The following is a 15921-nucleotide window of genomic DNA, read 5'->3' as shown; positions in this document are numbered from 1 at the left end:
ACATCCTCACATGATAATAACTCCTTGTTTTAAGATGCTCCTCTGTTGCGTGGCCTTTCTTATTTTGATATTAAGGAACTGGAAAAAATAATTGCAAAAAAAAAGAATGAAAGTTTTCAATCTGAATGCAACTTTATACAACACGTGGGTTAAAATATAAAGTACTCTAATTCTGGATTACTATCTAAACAAAGGATACCCAGTCAGCAGCACCCGCCGCCCCAAAAACTTTGTCACACTGTTTGTAGCGAATAATGGGACTAACTGTCACTTTTATTAGCTGTCAACTGTTCAGAGTACGGGGCTTTTTCAGCGGAATCACGGGTCGAACCTTAAACCATTCAATATATAGTATCACACGCTGAACACCAAAATAAACTTCGTTCAGTAAAAATATGTACACATTCACTTGATAACAGCAACAGCTATGATTCGAGAAACTATTGTATAGGAAGAAAAGTGTAGGAGACAAGGACTGGTGTAGAGAATTAATAAAAACAAACATTTTACTGGGAAATTCAAAGAAAACGTATATGAACTATAATCGAGGTTGATAAAAGTGCAGTTGATTTAATAGTAATTTATTGAAAGCTAATGAAAACCAGATGTAATTTGATCGGACTCGAGCTATTTATTCTTTAATTTAACACAAACGTCTAAAAAATAATTCATGAATAATCACTAACCAACAAGACTTACTGGAAAAAATTTCACAAGCAAACCTTATTTCTTTCAGAATTTAAAAGAATATCTTTAAAAATGTCATAATTCATATTGTTTCTATAGCTACCAATCAAACAGCGAAATTCTATGGATTTGATGGTACATTCCACTTCATGTAACAGTCATGTCACAAAATAGTATCGCACCCAAGCCGAGAGTAACATCTAATGCTAATTCAACAGTTGAATTCACGTTTATAAGGTAGAGAACAGGAACTCTAAAAACAATTTAAGCTACTATCGTCATATTAAACACATATTCAATAAGAGAGTGGATTATAAGGTGCTACATACCAAACTACATAATGTTGTGATATAGGTCAATACACTACTCTTACAAAATCAGTATTACACCGTACATCGGTATATAAAGTAGACTGCTTGATACATCCAACTCATCTTATAGTATAGATTAATACACTGGTTGTTACATCCTATACTCTAGGATTTTACAGTGGAACATAACTAATCATTTAGTGCAAGATAACACATTTGTATTTCTCGTGATGTATAAAATAGACTGTAAGGTATGCATTAGCTTATAAGGATGGATAATACAGTATAAATGCACCATAATATACAATCCTATAAGTAGCAGTACTGTTTAATAGAGTTTGAAAACAGAAAAGTAACTTTAATAGTTAAAATTATGTTTCGTATATGTATTGGTACCAACTTATTTCAGACTAAAGAAGTAATAATTTATTTTAATTTCTCCAAGTGTGATTGTGTATGTGATCAAAATTATTATTATTCTTGCATATGCTTCACCTTCTACTTTTCATGTGTCCTTTGGCAGGTCAGCAGTAAGCTTACAGACTTAAACGCTAAAATCCGGGGTTCTAGTCCCGTGGTGACCAAAACGCAGAAAATCCATTGTGTAGGTTTGTGTTTAAAAATAATACATCTTTCACAATTACAAAGAAAGTTTTGTCTTTATGTAAAAGTTCTGTTCAAAGCTAGTTGATTTTTATTATGCTTCAGAATTTTTACCATGAAGCTTGTGGTATGTTGGTTCCAATTTCTTTTGTGATACGTAACAAAAAAACCAACATCGGGGATTTAAGAGTACTCCAGTTATATGAGTTTCTGGACACTCTGCAGTGTTTCGTGTATTCTACATTTCGTGCTCAATGAAATAAACCGTATTTCATATGCGCCTATGTTATAGTAGTTTCATTCATATTCTGATTAATAAATATTGTTGTATAAATAATCTTCCTTAGAAAAAACAAAACCGTAATCATTTTAAATTTATTTATTTTTAAAGAGTTACACATCCTATACATTATACAGAAAAGTAAAAATGAAGTGTTTATTGAATAAGCATCGTGTGCATTAATTGAAACAATAAAGACAAAAACTTTAATCTCAGCAAAACTAATTCTATGAATTATCAATACTCGTTTGCTTTAGGGTAGGGCTAGGCAATCATATATCTGTGCTCTGTCCACTACGGGCATCTGAATTCCGAATTTTAAATTATGAGTACGTAAAATTTACCACTTGGCAGATAGGGTAGGGATTAGTCCTCGAAAGTATTATAATTATTTGTTTGTTTGGAATTTCGCACAAAGCTACTCGAGGGCTATCTGTGCTAGCCGTCCCTAATTTAGCAGTGTAAGACTAGAGGGAAGGCAGCTAGTCATCACCACCCACCGCCAACTCTTGGGCTACTCTTTTACCAACGAAAAGTGGGATTGACCGTCACATTATGCGCCCCCACGGCTGGGAGGGCGAGCATGTTTAGCGCGACGCGGGCGCGAACCCGCGACCCTCGGATTACGAGTCGCACGCCTTACGCGCTTGGCCATGCCGGGCCAAGTATTATAATTAAACGTTGAACAAAGGTTGACAAAGTAATATTTTATTATAAAAATTCAGTCTTTGTGTTAAACTATTGTTCTTTATAAAGACTATAATAATGTTTTAAAATTTCTGAATTTATAATATTCGTCGTAGGCAAAACAAACCTCAAAGCTCTATTTAAAAAAAAAAAAAAAACAATTCCTCACGTGTAATCGCCCCCAGTGGCCCAGAGGTATGTTTGTTTATTCACACTGCTAGAAACCGGATTTCGATACTTGTAGTGGGCAGAGCACAGATAACAATTGTGCTGCCTCGTCTTTATTCCAAACAAACCAAAACTCGCGTGAAAAATAAACAGGTCATAAATCACTTTCACGCTACAAACGAAACCACATTTTATCACACATGCGCATTCATCCTGTTTTCTAAGTTTATTGCTTCAAAAACTAATGTGTTATTAAACACATCAAAAACTAAATTCAGTACTGAAACCTAAATTTCAACAAACTCCAACAATCACTTTTAACGTCATCGTATCACTTTTATTGGCTTTTGTCTACTTTCATGAAAGACTAATAATAATGTAAATGATAGCCTGACGTTCAGGCAACAAAGATGTGGATCTAAGAATTTTCATAATTTACGAAAAATGAATTTTAAAATAGTGTTCACCAGAGAGCGCATTGCAAATTTTTAGACATTATTATGATATAACAAGTAAATGTTAAACCTCGTGGTACAGAAACAAATAATTTTATTCCTAAAGTTTCGTCCTCACAACTGCACAAAGATAATATAATTTATCAAGCGAAACGGTAAAAGTGCGAAGATGGAAAGCAAATCGACTTTTCTGAAAGACTATCCTTAATTGTTTAACGTTATATGAAAATACATTACTGTCCCGAATTTATATGCTTGATAATAAACTTTTCTACGATATGGTAATTGTAAGGTTTCCACAATTACTCGTGACCTTAAGAAAACCTTCAGAAATTAGAATACTCAACAAGATCCCCGATTAAATGAACTCACTAAGTAATAAGGCCCATCCAAATGTCATAAAGAAGCCATAAATTACTTTGTGAAAGATCTGTAGCCTATGGTTTTCTTTAATTGTTCAAATTATCATGTTGTTAAAGTTCGTCAAAACAGAGATGCATTAATTTAACATTATATAAAGTTGAACAACAATAGATGGCGCTATCAATAAAATTGCATTATATATCTAAAGGCGAAAAGTATGTTTGTTTGAATCGTAACTGCTTCGGGCCTGTTGGGTCAACTCACAAAATTTTGTATGTAAATACTACAAATTATGGGGGGTGTCCTTAAGGGGTGAAAACTGAACTTACCCGTATTTCTATTTTGTAAAGCCTGTTGGTTAATTGCTTGTTTGTTTTGTTTTTGAATTTGGCACAAAACTACTCGAGGGCTATCTGCGCTAGCCGTTCTTAATTTAGTAGTGTAAGACTAGAGGGAAGGCAGCTACTCATCACCACCCACCGCCCACTCTTGGACTACTCTTTTACCAACGAATAGTGGGATTGACGGTCAATCCCACTGACCGTCACATTATAAAGCCCCCATGGCTGAAAGGGCGAACATGTTTGGTTCGACCGAGATTCGAACCTGCGACCCGCAGATTACGAGTCGAACGTCTTAACCCGCTTGGCCATGCCGGACCAGGTTACTTGCTACCAGCCTATTGAATCAGTCTCCAACAATCTTGGCAGATCGACGCTCGATACAATGTTCTAAAGGAATTCAAGGTCAAAGTATGAAAGTTTCTGGGTTGATTTTCAAACAGCCATGTTTTCTCGTGGTCAATGGCATGTAGTGTGTTAAAGGGTTGGACAACCTCAAAAACTTTATTTGTCGGTAAATGGAAAGCAAACTTCAAATTTAAACTGTAAATTTAATTGTTGTAATATATTACTTGTTCCTCAAAATACATAAAGACCTGTAACAAATATATCAAAATAAATAATCAAACTTGTCACAGATATAATTACTGTTACGATAGCCACAAGATATATCATATAGCTAACTTTCACAAAATAAAATAAAAAGCGTCATACGTTAAAAAACAACTGGAAACATTATTCATGTATAGAAGACAGTAAAAACTGTTATCCTTTCCAAGAAAATGAAATGAACTAATAATCACACACACGAAACATCAAAACTCAGCTTTAATATATACATATACAAATTACAAAACTCATTTTTTATTTCCAGAGGACAACAAAAAGTCTATATATCTACGGAATGGCAAACTCTATTAAATATGTCTTTAGAACAACAACGTTCATTTTCTGTATCTAGAGAACAATAAAAACAATTATTCTTATCTAGGTAATGACAAAAGACTTTATGCAGACAATATGATGCAACAAAAGTCATCGTCAACAAGTAAATAATTATCAAATCATTAAAGATATATAAGGAAGGTGCATGTTAACCATACACACGTATAGTGAACAAGAAATCCGACATTTACATCTACTTAGCATAATCAAAAGTCCTAATATATTCATAAATATCAGGAAAACACGTAGGTTCAGTAACACGATACAACATATACAATACAAAAAAATCACTCTATCTTGTTAGATCCACGTATGGACTGTCCATCCAATTCAACTTAATCACTTAAATAGTAGTATGTTGAGATTCACGCTAGGCGTACAGTTACAAAAGTTCGTTTACACCAAAAATTGTCGATATTTTCAAAACGGCTTTCAACAGCTCTTAAAAAGTACGAGGCTTAAAAAAGTTAAGACTAATTATTAACCTTAAACTTACTAACTCTTTAGAGTTATAAACAAAGAGCTAATATTAATAAGTAGCTTATAACAAAAACTATGATTAATATCTAGAATCAAAAACACTTTCCAGTTCCATACAAAAAAATATTTCTGAAATAGCCACTTATATTAAACAAAACCAAACTTCTCAAAAAACACTTCTCTCTGTACGTATCTCCAACAAAAACTTGAAGCTTTTCACATAAAACTCCAAAAAGTCCTGACAGAGGGCGGGCGTACTAAAAAATAATCAGGCAATACATCTGCAGCACCTCTCTATTGTTTTTTGTAAAAATATTACAAAACTACGTTATCATAACAACGACAAAGTCATTTTTCCTGTCAATAGAAAGAGAACAATAAAATCTCTAATATCTGTTTCAGGTATTCATTCAAGTCTTTGCTTATTTGTTAATTTTAAAACAAAGCCACCTCGAGATACTCTCTGTGTCCATTGAAGGGAATACTTTAAATTTTAGCGTTGTATTGTTTTTTGTTTGTTTTTTTAATTTCGCACAAAGCTACACGAGAACTATCTGCGCTAGTCGTCCCTAATTTAGCAGTGTAAGACTAGAGGGAAGGCAGCTAGTCATCACCACTCACCGCCATCTCTTAAGCTACTCTTTTACTAATGAATAGTGGGATTGATCGTTACATTATAACGCCCCACGGCTGAATTGACGAGCATGTTTGGAGCGAAAGGGATTCGAACCCTCGACCCTGCGGTTACGAGTCGAACGCCTTAACGTACCTGGTCGTGCCGGGCCTTTAGCGTTGTATGTTCGTCGACTTACAGTTGTACCATCGGGATACATATAAAACCTGGGAAATGAAAAAGTCTGATTTGTACATATCAAAAGACAAACACAATAAGTATCCCATACTTATGTAAAGAATAGTTATCATTCATATCTACAAAACATCTTACTCAGTGGTATTTTGGAAACAAGAAAGTTCGATAGGAATATATTAGTACGATAATTCTTGTGAACTTAATATATTGAATTGCACAATGACCTTTATTACACCCTATTGCTAAACAAAGGTAAAAAATAAAAAGAGGTGAAAACAAGTTATTTAAATATAATTGTTAAGCGTATTCAGTCACATTATGACGACTCCCACCTAATATTGGTTTGTATTATTTTTCGCGGACTATTAATAGAGACTTGTGGTCTCTAATTAACTCACAGACCTCAACAGAGGAGTATGGTAATACACACGACTTTGAAATTCACGCCCAAAATACTCTAGTGAACTGATAACTGGTGATTATACTAAATATAAATATAAATGAGGGATGGCTGAAAACAGTGTTACATGAGTTGCATGAGTATACAGGCTGTTGCATTATGATCTTGAAAAAGATCTTTTAAGGTTGAGATGTTTTTCACAATGATAGGTATTCTATAAATTTTATTCTCCCTTCAAACTTTTTCTAAGGATCAGATCACTATCACAAGAACTTTTATACTATCATTGTTTATGCAATAAAAACAATATCACATTATTTATTCTGGTTTATTTATATTTTTATTCTACTCTCGTTAAAAGAGTAGAACAACGAAACACATTGGATCACATCACATGTGATCGTTGTCTAATTTCTACTCTAAAAATTACCAGATCCAATCCTTCCGGTTGACGTCAAAGAAACGATTTTTAATAACAACGCATTTGCTAAATAGTCACCAAATCTCGTGTCTCGTTCAAATAAAAACGAAAGTAAATCTTCAATAGCCGCAATATTTTAAAATTATCTTAGGCAAGATTAAAATTAATTAATTTATGAAAGTTTTTTATCCTTTTTGTTAGCTATATTTTAGGGCGTCGGCAATACCAAGCGTAAGGTGCGCTTCTACCCGATTCAGTTTTCTTACTAATCAGGATCTCTTCCATTCTACCCTCAAATTCAAATTATTTAAAGCAGGATAAGAGTAAATTAATCTGACACCTTGAACATGGTCAAATACACTAATCAAAAGCGTTTGACTTCCTGAGTCCAAAATTGTAATTAGATGTCAAATCGTTCAAGAAAGACTGAGCAATGAGCTAAAAGTTTTTCTTCCACTCTGAGTCGTTCTATAAACTGTTGTTCCGTGGCTTCAACACTTATTTTAAACACTTTCTTACAGACTATTAACAGTGACGCATCTTTACATTTACAGGATCAATCATTAACCTGAAACATAATTCTTAGGGCTGTACGCAATTGTAAATTTTCCTTCGAATTTTGTATTTTTGGTATCTTCCACATAATCAATTTTTATCGATTGATGTATATAACAACAAGAACTCTTTTCAGTATTTGTAATCTGTGTGTGTGTGTGTGACTGAAGTAAAATTATCATCTTTACACTTAATTTAACTAAATCTCAAAGTTTACAGCGTAGAATAATTTACTTAATTATGTTTCAAAGTTCCAAAAGATTATTTAACTTTACTAATTTATTAAATTGATTTAAAACTAAACTAAATATCCTTAGCTGGCTGAATCGCGTATGAAATTTATTTGATAGGGCTGAAAATGTCGTTAAAAGTTAGGATACCTAACAAGTGATTTATGCAGTCTAATCATTATAGGCATTTGTTTTTTGGCGCTAAATGGTCTAAATGGTCTACTAAATTGTGTATTTCTATTCAGTTTGTTATACGGAATAGGTTTATAATTTATAACTTATTTTCATTATGATATTTATGATTCTTATTAATCTCATGATAGATCTATTTTTTTTCATTCGCAAATATACTCTTCAAAAAAAGAAACGCAAAAGGCAAAATTTGAGACAAATTGTCAACAAGTTTATTCCGGGTAGTTCTGTATGACTAGTGTGAAATTTTGCACATTCACTGCTTAACATCCAAAGTCTGCAAAGGCGAAGTCCACACTCACTAGTTGAAATTTAACGTCACTCAACGTCAATAACGAGTATGCCCCCCGTGAGCATCAATACCTCCTTGGCATCTCCTGCACATGGAAGCGATGAGATGACGAATCACATCCTGTGGAATGGCTGTCTACTCAGCCTGCAAAGCTGCTGCAAGCTGAGGTAGAGTCCGCGGTTGAGGTTGTCGCCGTCACAGACGTCGGTCCAACTCGTCCCAAAGGTGTTCGATGGGGTTTAAATCTGATGATCTAGAGGGCCAGGGAAGAACGTTGATGTTGTAGTATCTCAAGAAGACAGTGGTGAGTCGGGCTGTGTGAGGACGGACGTTGTCATGTTGAAAAACGTCGTTGACGTTCACCATGATGGGTTGCACATGGGGCCTTAGAATCTCGTCGACGGTTGCGTACAGTCTGATCAGAAATCCTACGCAGCTCTGGCCTGGTATGGTTGAGGCAGTAGACGTCGCAGTGGTGGTCCTATCCCGAAGGTGACGTAACCGGATGTAGCGATCTTGTGCAGGCGTGGTCATACGAGGTCTGCCAGATCGTGGACGGTCACGAGTTGATCCATGTTGTTGGTGACGATTCCATAGGCTTGTGATGGTGCTTGGGTGGACATTCACAGCTCTGGCAACATCTGATTGAGATTCGCCTGCTTCCAAGCGACCAATGGCGTTGTTGCGTTGTGCTTCAGTCAGTTTTGGCGTAACTGTATTGCGTGTCGGTGTTTAACACTGAGCTATGGAAACCGAGAACCCGTTACTTTTATATGGATTTTGCACATGTTGCACTTGCAGAACATGCAGATCTCTCAAAGAAATTTATTGGACAAGAATGCGTTTTGGCAAAAAATCCGTTGTTTTCCTCCGTTTTCAAAGTGCACAACGTTTATTGTCATTTTGGTCTGACAATCAGTGCCTTAACACGTGTAACATCACATACTCTGAGCTTGTAACGTTATTACATATATTTCTCTTTCAAATAAAAAAAATATCCCTTTTGCGTTTCTTTTTTTGGAGAGTATACAAAGCGTGAGAAATTTGTGGGGATTTGTCGGTTTCAAAATTGCAACGCAAAATTATACAAAAGGCTATATGAGGTGTGTTTTTATGTTATTTCTTACAGCAAAGCCACATCAGGTTATCTGGTATATCCACCGAGGAAAATCGAACCCTTAATTTTAGTGTTGTAAATCCGTAGAGTTACCGTTGTCCCAACAGAGGGCGGTAGATTAGTTTAGTGTTGGGTGGCTCTTGGGTCACAACATACCCTCTGTAGTATGACGTTTAATGCGCTGTTATCAGATAAAGCAGAAAAGCTCTTTGATGATGTGAGTATGAATTTCAATGTCCGCTTTTCAAGAGGTCGCCGTGTAGCGACGTTTTACAATATTTAGCTACAGGGTAGGTGCCTAGATATTTTAAATAAAGCAACTAACAAATCTGGCGGCGTTTTTTTAGAAATAAAAGTTAAATGTAATAAGCAGTGTGAAATTCTGAAATAAATAAAATACTCGTAACTTCATATACATATGCTAAATAAAGAAATAAAGAATTATGTTTTTCATTTTCAGGAGAGCAACATGTAGTAAGGCTAAGATAATATTATAGCTTTAAAACCTTTCAAGCTGTAAACAACATTATAAAATGTTTCAAACCAACATATTGCCATATCATGAGTGAAATTTACACGTTTTTCTTCTACTTATGTTTATTCGTAGTTGGATAAACAAGGGAATTTAATTTGTAGATTTCTTGCGAAATAGTATATTTAACATATAATTGTTTTAGATACTAAGTTAATGCTGAAATGTTCTTCACGTGATTATGTGTCGTTATGCTGTCTCTTTCTCACAGATACACACTGCAATTCAACACTTGCAAATAGTACTGCCACCAATGATATCGACCTGCTAAAATTTCAAAAATAAAATCTTTAAAAAGAATAAATGTGTAAACTGTTGTACAATAATAAAAAAACTATAACGTTCCAGCTGAATCTAACATTATCACTTTATTGAAGGGTGCCTTGCAATATGGCACGATCAATTTAAAGTGTCACATTTTTCATTTCAATTAATACACGTACTTGTTTCTTTGTTTGTTTGAAATTAAGTACAAAGCTGCACATTGGGCTGTCTGTACTCTGCCCACTACGGATAACGAACCACTGAAGAGCACAAATATTTGTAGAAGTTGACAAATCTTTCGTGATTACGAGAAAACCCACTTGTAGAGAAAATTATATATTTATAAACGGTTGGTATGGGTAGAGCAAGCACTAATAGAGGAGCGAACAACGTTTCGACCTTCTTTGGTCATCGTCAGGTTCATCATATATTTTTAAATATATAATTGACAAATCTTTGTCTAATTACTGTCTTTTATGGTTTATTAGTTAATTAATTTTCGTTGAAATAACCCAACAATACGATCACATTTCAGCAATTTTTTTTTGTTCCACAGTTATATGTTTGTCTATTTTGGGGTGTTTGTGCGAAGCCACACGAGGACAATATGCGACTGTCGTACCTAGTTTAGAAATGATATACTAGAAAGAAGGTAATTGGGCAACAACAACAGCCGCCAACTCTTGGACTTTTATTCTCTGATAGAATAGTGAGATGCGACCGTCACCTTTATAACACTCCCACGTTTTTTTTTTCCTTAACGTGAGGCAAACTGGTACACATATTCACAGTCCGACACGTTAGCCACCTGGCCATATTCCGCCAACTACAAAAGATATATTTTTAAAGATAATTGTTTCTAAATTGTAGAAGATTATATTTCCCAGGCAAAGTGTTACAGAGAAGATTCTGAAAAATAGAATTAAGCTTCTTTAGTGATTATTTAACCCTATACCCCTCAGTGGCTCAGCGGTATGTCTGCGGACTTACACGCGAAAATCCCGGTTTCGATAGTCGTGGTGAGCAGCGCACAAATAACCCATTGTGTAGCTTTGTGCTTAATTCAAAACAACAACAAATTTAAACCTATTACAAACTCTTTATTATGTTCATGTGAAATTTATCTCTAAAAAATGTTTTAATAGTTTCTTGTGTTTTAGTTTTATCTTTCTTAACTTCTTGCTTCTGAAATATTTGCTTTTACTGTAGTCGTAAATGTTTGTTGTTCTTAAACATTGTTTTTTTCTAAAAAACTCAGTGGTTAGCATCATTTAATTTAGTAAAAAAAGATACATTATATAAACTTTAGTAAAAATTAATCGTATATTTTTCCTTTGTCCACCTTCCTCAGCCAATCAAATAAGCTAAAACCATTTCTTAAATGGTTTCATTTTTATTCTTGATAAAAAACACAGAAATTTAAAGTTGTCATTGGCAATTTCTCTATTACAATAAGCTGAAAAGTTTGAAATATAAATCAGTTTTGTAGAGCCACTCATTATCTTTTTCAAAACTGGCAGAAAAATGTTTTGAGACTTCATGTCACCATTTTACCTGATTCCTTTTTGCTTATGACAGCATATGATATAGTTGTAAATAGGTGCAGCTAGGCTGTGTAATGTCAGTTTCTATACCTGGATAGATATTCCAAATTGAGAATCATAAATGTTTCTACAGATGGTCTTGGTTTACACACATATGTATATCGTATTTTGATCATTCTCACAGCAACATTCATATAATTTACAAAAAAAAAAATTCTTCGGCGATTTTTCTGCAAACTTATCGGTTAAAAATTAGTAAGGTTTATAAATAAAATTTTGAATATTAACATGCTGATATTTATTCTTATAAAATCAGGCTAAAAGCATCCATAGTGTTTGGAATAACATCTTGATACGGTTTTTTTTTGGTAGTATTCGAATGTGATGGCAAACAATAATTTAATATTTGCTTTGATTTAAGTAGTTAAATAGGAATACCAAGATTTGTTTAGATAGGTCATTTCTCTTTGTTGTTTTTTTGTATTTAAACACAAAGTTACACAATGGATTATCTGTGCTGTGCTCAACACTGATATCAAAATCTGATTTTTGTCGTTTTAAATCTGTAGACGTATCGCTGAGTCATTAAGGGACAGATAGGTTAAACCAGCATAAAAAGTAATTAATATTTGTTTTTCTCCGGCTTCGTCCGATGCTAAATTGATCAAGGTCTGATGACTGGGACCCATTAATCAAAACCTACGATTCCCAGGTTCAAATCTTGTCACTGAATATGCTTGACATTTAAACTCAACAGTTTGTGATGGATGATATTGACTAGTAGATAATCACCAAGTTTTTCTAAGCGAAATTCAACTAGCAGGAAAGAAAATGGATATCTGCGACTAACCAATCGCTAACAACATAAAATAAGTTTATATTTCATTTCACTTTATGAATGATATTTTGGTGAAATGCAAAACCTACTAACTAAACGTAATCTATTAATATGCACGTGAGTGTATATTGTAAGATTGGGTTTGCCCTGCAAACATTAATTGATAAATGAGTTTGACCATTCTGTTGCCTAATAACATAAGGAGGAAAAGAGCCTTGGAAATTGTTTGAATTTGTCCATGAAAAACATTACGAATTTACGATTAAATGTTTTATTTGTAATTATGTATTGGGACTCATGTTGTTATTTGTTTAAGTTACTGCAATTCTCACTTAAATTAATTAATTAATTAATCATTTGAAAAGAGCTTTCTTATCATAACGGGCCCGGCATGGCCAAGCGTGTTAAGGCGTTCAACTCGTAATCCGAGGGTCGCGAGATCGAATCCCGGTCGCACCAAACATGCTCGCTCTTTCAGCCCCGGGGGCGTTGTACTGTGACGGTCAATCTCACTATTCGTTGGTAAAAGAGTAGCCCAAGAGTTGGCGGTGGGTGGTGATGACCAGCTGTCTTCCCTCTAGTCTTACACTGCTAAATTAGGGACGACTAGCACAGATAGCCCTCAAGTAGCTTTGTACGAAATTCAAAAACAAACAAACAATCTTGTCATAACTCCCCAGTAACTGTTTTATTTCCAAAGTTTAAATTTCCTCACGCATGTCTTAAAAATTGAGGAAGAATTCCAATTATTTTATTCAAAAGCAAATAACATCAAACATTTATTTCCGAAAGCTAGCTGTATTTTTTTTATCTTCATTATTATTGTTGTTATTCTCAGTTTGTATGTTGTCTCTGTAATTAAAATAAAAGAGATCGTTTTCAATTTTGTACCACCAGGGATAAATTAACTTAAGCATTAAACGTATCTCTGTTAGTAGCTTAAATAGTATCCTAATATAAATCCAGAACACTGCATCGAATATTCTAAGTAATTCATTAAAAACTATGACTGACCAATACGTTCAACGGATTTTAATATCTTTATAAAAGCTTCTAAAGAAAGAATTTTAAAATTATTAAGAAAGCATTTGGTTATTCATGAACAATCAGTATTAAACCAGCAGTCTCACGCAATAGCGGTAAATTCTTAAATTATATGTCCATTTTGAAAGGCAAAAAAAAACAATAATAAGTGATTTTCCGCAACTTGAATTATTGAAATATTAAGTAGTTTCATTGCATATCTAAAAATTATTCTTTAATTTATATATAACTGACATAACAATTCTACAATAAATCTCAGGAGGCAGTATAAGTGAAGCATATTTTGACTAATTAGATAGAAGCCTTCATGTTCTGCATTGTATGTTTCTTTACCTAATTTCCATGTGATGTCTTTTTCAGTAATTTTATATCGAAGCTCAGCTAGTGCTCGTATGAAGTTGCTGTTTTATCATCTGTCCTGTTTAACTCTAGAGTAATATCAATACGCTCTAGCTGGTTGTCATAGTGATAAATTAAATGTTTTAAATAACACGTAAAATGGTGTCTATAACGTCAAAATTATTTATAATAAGTCAGTGCTAAAGTAAAATAGTAAAGATCTACCTTCTTATAAAGCTTCTATACTTCACATTATTTAAAATTCGTGAAAACTGAAGCAAAAAGTTAAACAACTACTTTAAAAGTTTATTATTTCATAAAAATACAGAACTTCGTTTAATAATATTGCAAGTGAAAACTTCATTAAATGATCAACACTATCATTATTTCTTCGCATGGTAGAAAAGCCTAACTGAAACTACAGTTTGTGATACATAAAACACGGCCATTTTTTGTTGTTGTTTACACTTTTGTTTGGTTTCCTGTATTAGGGTCCGAGATTACCTAGTTGTTGTCATGCCGGACTGTGAGGGTGGGGGAGGTCCAGCTATTTGGACGTCTTTCACTTGGAGGCTAGTCTTTGAAGAGACTGAAAATCTGATGGTCTAACTTTCGTGTCCTGTTACCAAGAAACTGCTTCCACATTTTAAAGCTGTGGCTACGTAAAAGTAACTGTCAGATCATTATTAGATTATAGTAACCCAAGAGTTGACAGCAGATGCTGTTGACTAATAACGGCTAGCAAAGATGGCCTTCCTATAAGTTTGCTCTACCATCCAAACCAACTCGTATGTATGGATTAGTACTAAACAATTATCTTGTCAAGAAAATCAATGTCACAATTATTGGTGACAGGTTGGGATTGGGTAAAATTATCAGTGCTGTACTGGTATTGGGTAATACTTAATATGCTGTCACAAAATGTCGACCATGTGCTTAATTGGTTGAGTTTTTGGAATTAATCATTAAACTACACAACGGGCTATCTGTGCTTTTCCCACTACTGGTGTGAGTTCGCAAATATACCGCTGTGCCACTTGGGGGTACCGTCTATATGCAAAAAGTCAAAATGTGAGACAAATATGCCAATTTAAAGATAATATAGTTTCTACTATCTGTAGAATAAAACTCAACATAATAGATTGGATATTTCGTATTACTATATGTGCTGAAAAACATGCTATTTTATTTTATAGCTACTCTACTGTGTCGTTCCTGGTTACGTTATAACAAACTATCGTCGTTAACGTTACGTCTACAATTTCGTACAGTTCTACTTTACTTAAAATAAACAAAGTGGAACATAGTCTAAAGATGAGCCAGCCAGCAAGTCTAAGAGTTGAAGGTTCGAACTGCTGAGCACATTATACTATCTTTAGCTTTTGTTCGTTTGTTTTTGAATTTCGCGCAATGCTACTCGAGGGATATCGGCGCAAGCCATCCCTAATTTAGCAGTGTAAGACTAGAGGGAAAGCAGTTAGTCCACACCACCCACTGCCAACTCTGGGGCTACTCTTTTACCAACGAATAGTGGAATTGACCGTACATTATAACGCTCCCACGGCTGAAAGGGCTAACATGTTTGGTGCGACGGAGGTACGAACCCGCGACTCTTGGATTACGACTCGAATGCCTTAACCCACCTGGCCATGCCGGGCCTCTATCTTTAACTATGGAAGGAATTATAACTAGAACAGCAAGCATCCGTATTTATTAAAAGTATCTATCATCTCTTAGAATACTATTTATCACACCAAAGCTGAAAGTGAAGCATATTAGAGGCATGGTTTCTACATCCCACAGCTTGCAAGTTAAGCGCCCTTATAACCAGATGACTGCCTCGCCGAAATTTGCTTTCACAAAGCAAAGAGATTCTTGAGTAGTCTTAATGTCTTTCAGTAAAACTTTTAAACCCATATTTCCAAAATTTTCGCTCTACCATTCAAATTGATTACCTATAACAAATTTTATAAGCCTCTGACATCTTTTGCTATTTAGATATTCAATGTTTCAGACAAAGTG

The sequence above is a fragment of the Tachypleus tridentatus genome, chromosome 10 (genome assembly GCF_004210375.1).
Source record: "Tachypleus tridentatus isolate NWPU-2018 chromosome 10, ASM421037v1, whole genome shotgun sequence".
In the NCBI taxonomy this organism is placed as follows: Eukaryota; Metazoa; Arthropoda; class Merostomata; order Xiphosura; family Limulidae; genus Tachypleus; species Tachypleus tridentatus.
Note: the sequence above shows the minus strand (reverse complement) of the source record.